Source organism: Octopus sinensis, linkage group LG4 (assembly GCF_006345805.1).
Source record: "Octopus sinensis linkage group LG4, ASM634580v1, whole genome shotgun sequence".
Taxonomy (NCBI): domain Eukaryota; kingdom Metazoa; phylum Mollusca; class Cephalopoda; order Octopoda; family Octopodidae; genus Octopus; species Octopus sinensis.
Genome location: NC_043000.1, coordinates 95,009,404 through 95,017,345, shown reverse-complemented (window position 1 = coordinate 95,017,345; position 7,942 = coordinate 95,009,404).

Here is a 7,942-nt window from a genome sequence, read left to right as displayed (position 1 = left end):
TTAATGGCTTATCAGCTCACAATCACCAGGATTACCATTTCGGATTATATCGGATCTAGTTCATGATATCACATGCATATAACTATGCAAACACACATTTATACACGCACGCATATATATATATATATATAATATATATATATATATATATATATATATATATATATATACTCTTTACTCTTTTACTCTTTTACTCTTTTACTTGTTGCAGCCATTTGACTGCGGCCATGCTGGAGCACCGCCTTTAGTCGAGCAACTCGACCCCAGGACTCATTCTTTGTAAGCCCAGTACTTATTCTATCGGTCTCTTTTGCCGAACCGCTAAGTGACGGGGACATAAACACACCAGCATTGGTTGTCAAGCGATGTTGGGGGGACAAACATAGACACACAAACAGGCACATACACACACATATATATACACGTATACGACGGGCTTCTTTCAGTTTCCGTCTACCAAATCCACTCACAATGCTTTGGTCGGCCCGAGGCTATAGTAGAAGACACTTACCCAAGGTGCCACGCAGTGAGACTGAACCCGGAACCATGTGGTTCGTAAGCAAGTTACTTACCACACAGCCACTCCTGCGCCTATCTATCTATCCATACATGCGAGTGGACAAACTAATGAAAGATGCACTAAATACATCTGTTAGGATTTGTACACACATATATTTGCGCACGCAGACAAAACACATACACACACATACATGTACACAAATGATACCCTCGTAGCAGATATACAAAACTGACACATTCTCACGTACACGAACCATACACGCACATAAAGACGTTCATACAACTGGCATATACACACACATACATATGCGCCCTTAGTGACCTTCTGTTCGATGTCATTTAAGTTCCTTCGAAGACTATCCAGACTGCGAAGACTATCCATGGACTGCTTCCTGTCTAGTCATGCAGTCCATGGAATTCTTACTGAGATCTCTTTTTTAGTGGAGGTGCTGTCACTGAAATTTCAATTTCATTTCTAATAACACCATGTGACCCGCCTTGACCAGTAGTTGCCCAATTTTCAGTATCCATTTGGACTTCCTGCATCTTTCTATTCGGATATATATATCAGTGGTGTTGCTTGCATTTCTTTGGCAGGTTTTACTTCTCTTCAATGAAGGAAAGGATCCCTGAACAGAGGCGGTTATCAAAGGAATTCTCAAATCAACTTGTAACCATTGAAGAACTGTGGGATAGCATTAATAAAACCAATGATGCGCTGGAAATTGTTTGTAGTAGTGTTCAGCTTAGCTAATATCAAAAACTTCCATGAATTTATGCTCTTCTAAGGATGAATATCTTGCCTTTAATTGCTTATCTTATGCGCCAATAATTTTGTTTTAGGGTATTCTATAATGATGTGAGTCAACAAATTTATTTCTTAATCTCTTAATTTGGACTGCTTCATCGATTCCGTAGTTCTGCCTTAATATTTAATAAAACATTGAAAGCACAGTTCTTATTTTATGTTTGCTCTTTACAATACATCACGCCAAGTCTTTCTACTTGAAGAATATTAAATGAAACATCAAAGAAAGAAAATATATCACTAAATACTACTAATAAAAGTGAGAAACCAGAATCCTTTAAACTGCGTAAGAATCCAGTTCCAGAATTTATAGTGATTTTTATCTCATGCTTCAGGACTTTGGATGCTGACTTCACGAAGATTGATTAGGAAATTACAATTTTCATTTGTAGTAATAATGAACCGCGACGGTTAATTACATCTAATTAATGTTACTTTGAGAAATCTATTTTTAATAATTATCATCTAACTCATTAGCTCTTTCGGGAGATTTTGTAAAAAATGTACCGTGTTCATTCATTGTAGAAAAACAATATGCATTCTCTTATGACAGAGCATGCCCGTAGAAAAACTAAATTTAGTACATGAGCACGAAAATAAATAAAGATTACACACTCACATTTCTCTCTTACCTTTGACTGTAACTCATTTAATTATTCTGCCATTGTAAAGGCATCGTCACAGGTTTGTGTAATTAACTTGCTTTCATACTTTCACATTTCAATGCTTTTAAAAACATGTTTAGATAAAGAAATTGCAGAACATCATTAAATTGCATTAACCTCGTTAAAAGGTTATTTTGCAACACACAGATGATAGTTGCGAATAGTTCGATACATCGGACGTTTCATCTACTGGAATAATAACAAATTTAGCCTGCTTAGGTTAATTTATTATTTCATTCAGCACAACCATTGAATCTCTTCGGTTAAATCATTTTGAATTCTGTTTGAGAGACTGGAGTTGAAGCCATATATAGATGACTTGAAAATTTTCAACATACTGATTAAATATAGGAATTCATTGTAATTCCCATGATAGTTGTGTTTTTGGATTTAAAACGATCACGAAGTGATAATACCAGGCGACCTAAGAAAATAACTACATCAGTTAACCGCTAGAGAATGGATCTGTTGCGTTTAACTTCTTCATTATATTCCTCTTGCATATCTAATTGTAATTCCCTAAGTTTTAAGCCGTGGAGGCACATGGCCTAGTGGTTAGAGCAGCGGACTCTGAAACGCGGGTTCGAATTTTAGACCGGGCGATATGTGTGTTTTTGAGCGAAACACATAAGCTCCACGCGGCTTTGGCAGAAGGTAATGGCGAAGTTCTATTGGCTCTTTCGCCACAATTTTTTTTCACATTTTTCCTCCTGTATCTTGCAGCTCACCTGCGACGGACCAGCGTCCCGTCCAGGTGGAGAACGTATACGCCAAGGAAACCGGGAAATCGGCCCTTAGGAACCAGGCATGACCCGAGAAGGGACAAACAACAACAAGTTTTAAGATACATCAAGGATTTTGTATCTTTTTCGTAGAGTTCATGTTTTAACACGACCATAAGTAGATTATTTAAATCAGCATACTCACTATCACGCCAAACAGTTTTTTCTAAACTAAATGACAAGCATGACCGGCAAATACCTTATTTAGCTTAGCACTTCCAGTTAACTATTTTAATCTTTCATATAAATTTTTCTGTACAGGTCTAATATATTTATTGTTGGAACTTAACAATATAGGGAATTTTGGCGTTGGTCTTAATTAATAGTTTCTCTTCCAACTCTTTTTTTTATATTTTTCAAAAGATTTTTTATTACATACATTTCAGTCATTTGGTCTAATATTTCAAAAATACAAAGAACATTTAACAAAACCAATAAACACATGTGTGTACGTGTTTGCCTCTGTGTGTGTGTGTGTGTGTGTGTGTGTGTGTGTGTGTGTGTGTGTACTTGTGTGTGAATTGAATAAATCGGAAGATAATCTTAGTAAATCTATTCTTTCTGGACATCAAACATGCAACAGTAAAACATGAAAAAAATTGTTGCTACCGTTTGGATTGCTTCTCTCGATTTTCAAAATTTTGCGTTATAATAGTCTATCAGAATTAAGTTTGACAAAGTGTTTTTGTAAAAGAAGCGCAATATTCTGTTTTATATTTTAACGTTTTGCCACGCGTTTCACTTGAGGTCAAACGGCTATCAATTGTTGACCGCTTGCAATGTGTGTGTGGGTGTGTGTAAGAGAGAGAGAGAGAGAGAGAGAGAGAGAGAGAGAGAGAGAGAGAGAGAGAGAAAGAGAGTGTGTGTGTATGTGTGTGTGAGAGTGTGTTTGTATGTGTAAATTTGTGTCCCCGCCCGCGTAATGTGTATTTGCGTGTATGTGTGTCTGAGTGTGCGTATGTGTATGCAAATTCGGTGTTACATCAAGCCAGCAATTCAGTTGCAAATGAGAAGCTTAGACTGCTGTATATATTGTTTTAATCTCAGTCACATTGTTTCATCTAATTAGGATTTGTGCATGGATTGTTCCGAAAAAGTTCCTCGTGTTGTCCTTTGTTTTCCTATTCATTGGATAATTATAGTTATTTCCGCTTTGTGCCTTATTTACATCTACATTTTCCGGTCAGTAATATGAATCTTCTTTCAGCATGTGAGAGTTTTTACAGATGGCAAAGAGAAACAGGGTCTTTCTGATCGAATTTCTGTGTGTTTAGGCTTGTGTAGTGTGTACGTGTGCTTGTGAGTGGTTTTGCATGGAGGTTGTTGATTATGGCCTCCTTTTTCGCTCAGTCCCACGGTCCGTTTAAGATGTATTGCCTCCATGTCGTGTGCTAAAATGAAGGCTCCAAAATGCACAGTGGAGGACATAGCTACATGGGTGTCCCGAGAATCACGACTGCTCTCGCCTATATCTCACCTTCTCTGTACCGTGAGGAAAATGTTGAAGGAACGATATTATAATTTCACTGTCAGAGGTACGCACATCACCATCACCGGCAACTAAATGTTCCTCGTTGGTTTGAGATTCCAAAAAGTTAGAGTTTTGACTTTCACCAGATATGCTAAAAGATAAATAAAAATAAAAATTTATAAAAAAGCATGGACTGCATAAACTATTCGCTTGTTAAAACTAACCTCATCCCATGTATAGTCACGTAACTATAAACATACAGACACGCACACACACACGCACACACACACACACATACACGCGCGCACACACATACGTGCGCGCGCAGACGCAGTTCAATCAATGAACTCATCTGCTCTTATACAGTTTTCTTTTTACATAGTGCAAGATATACAAAAAATCTCTTATATAAAATCCGTTCTATCTGCCTGTCTGTGTGTGTGTCTTCTAGGATCTCGAGCATCCTCAATCCGATTGCGTTCAAATTTGATATGTGTGAGAAAATGGTTAAGGAATAGTTATTTTAGATAAGATATGAAATAGATGGTGCTTAACTGGTGCTTAACTGGGGATTAACCATCTTCTTACACCGTCTCCGATGAAGGGATATATAAAATATCCCGGAAATATGTGTAAGACCTTCTATTTATAAATGTTCCAAAATCTTTCACAGCCTTGGATATTTATATCATTCTGGAATTTTTATATATATATATATATATGCTGATATATGGCTTACGTTGGACCCCTCATTCGCTTAATCACCGAAATTGGACCTTAACTATAGTCTGTCCATAGCGCTTACTCACTATTACCTGACACCTTTATGTCTTATTGACACCATTACCTCTCTCTCTCGCTCTCTCTCTCTCACACACTCTATGTGTATATATATATACACGAGGGGTGTATGAAAAGTCTTGAGCCTCAAAAAAAAATATGGTACACGACTTCTGATAAAGGTGCAAGACTTCAAGGCTCAAAACTTTTCATACACCCTTCGGATATACTGTATGTGTGTTTGCCGTGTGTACACGCACACTTAACAGGCATATGTAATAGAACATTGTAGAATCATGAGAAATTATATTTCTCAAGCGCCAATTACTTAGTTGACACGCAAAATTAATCTCATTTCAGGTATAAAATTTTCAAATATTATAATAATAATTTAAACTAATAATTTGTCAAAATAGGCAATAATTTAATAAGTGCCCACTTGTCCTTTTTGTCTACTACCTATATCCTTATATCTTATAGCATTCTTTCTTACTCATGTAAAAAGAAACACTTTGAAAATAAAATATATTCATATCACTCGCTACAGTACATTTTTACTTGGAGCAACGACCTTTTTAATTATTGTGTCTCTGAAATTTCATAATAATATATTATGGAATCATCATAGCAATGAAAGATAAACGCAGAACTAAATAAGCTAATTTAATTTTTAATCCTTAGACTCAATTAAGAGTGCGTCATTGAATATATTTATTTCATTATTGAAGTTGCAACACATAATTTCTTTTGAAACTGTCAAATAAGTTTCATTCAATTTATTTTACTTTAGTTAGCTTTTCAACGAGTTATTCTTCAATCTCCTCTAATTTAATGGATTACAAACTTACATAGCCAGCATCGATTCCAGACGATAGACACTTGTATTTCAATTTATCTCTATTTCTTATATTTTATGTTCATCATATAATCATTTATATTCAATTTTATTCATTTCCTCACATTTTATTGGAGTTTGATATCATGTTTTCTTTATAATATATTTCGTTGAGAAAAATCATTGTTTCAACAAATTCCAAATTGTTCTCGGTAATAACATGTAATATAATTTACATGTACATGTATTACTGATATGAAACAACACAGTAAAACTTAATGTTATTTAAAGCTTTGTATATTATACATTCATCCCTTTCTAATATCTAACAAAGTATGAGACATTTTACACAAAGTAGATATACATTTCTATCGAATTTAATTTTCAGATTGCCTTTAACGCATCTATAGACATGTAAATTAAGCATAAATACACACACACAGGCACATACATATAAACTGACACAGACACACAAGCACACACACACATAATATATATATATATATATATCTATATATATATATATATATATATAATATATATATATATAATATATATATATATATATATATATATATATATATATATATATATATATATATATATTATGTATATTATGTATATATGTATATATGGTAGAAGTTGTTAATTTACAGCTACACGTAGATTTATATAGTCCAGTCTGCTTTCTGTATAGTTCTTAGGTAACTTCGAGTAGCATTACTACTAATTATGAAATACAAAGCAAACGTAGAAGAAACAGGAATAAACACTGCTTTATCCCTATGTATATATGTATGTATACACACACACACACGCACACGCGCACAGACACACACACACACACACACACACACACCACACACACACACATTTATATATTCACAGGATGAGATTCAGAAATGGTCAATATAGAAAATGATTAGTAGCGCTCAAATGATTTGAACTTACACTCTGAAATCTTTATCGAGGACTAAGTTCAAAGATTTAAACAGTGGCTATAACACGTATCTAGGTGAATACATATGGAGATAATGATGCAGTTAACAGATAAAAGTGCTTGGGATAGATACATAAGATATAAATACATATATACGTTTTTTTGTTTGTTCCTTACCGAGCCATGCCTGGCTCATAAGGGCCAGTTTCCCGGTTTCCTTGCCGTATAGGTTCCCCACCTGGACGGGACGCCGGTCCGTCGCAGGTGAGCTGCAAGATGCAGGAGGAAAGAGTGAGAGAAAGTTGTGGCAGAAGTTCGCCATTACCTTCTGCCGGAGCCGCGTGGAGCTAAGGTGTTTCGCTCATAAACACACACATCACCCGGTCTGAGATTCGAACCTGCGATCCCTCGACCGCGAATTCGCTGCTCTAACCACTAGGTCATATGTCTCCACATATATACGTATAAATAGAGAGAAACAAAAACTGAAAATATTCAGACGATGTATATACATATACATACACTCATATATTCATATACTAAAAGAGCAGATTTACACTGAGTACACTGGCACAAGAAGTAGAGGAAGAAGATATGGTTTTAAGAGTCAGAGAGCTGTTTCTGGGGGCTCGAAATTAACGTATATACTCGGGTAAAAGTCAAATTTTTTGGACCATTTTTCTAAGGTCAAATTTACGGGGTCGATTATTACAGGTACGCTACTTTTGAAGGGCTGAAATTCGAGCTAGAGTTCGAAGTACCGCATCAACAGTAGAAGCCCAACTGATTTGTAAGCGAATGATAACAAATGCACAATGAATTACAGAAACATAAACAATTCTATGCATCAAAACACACGTCCTGGTAAAATATAAACGTCTAGCGATTAAATTAATGTTTTTAGGCTTGCCTTTGTACGAATTTAGACAGTGGCGTTTGTCAGTGTTACATGTTTCTCACCATGTAAATAGCGAGTGTATGATGCATGTGTTTATTGCAGCATATCCTGTGCATACACATTACAAATGGTGATATACTATAAGCACCGTGCATTCCATTATAAGCACCAAGCATTCCACCTATAGAACAGGCTATAGTAAAGTAGCCACACAATTTTGTAACAGTGTTATTTCTACGTCCAG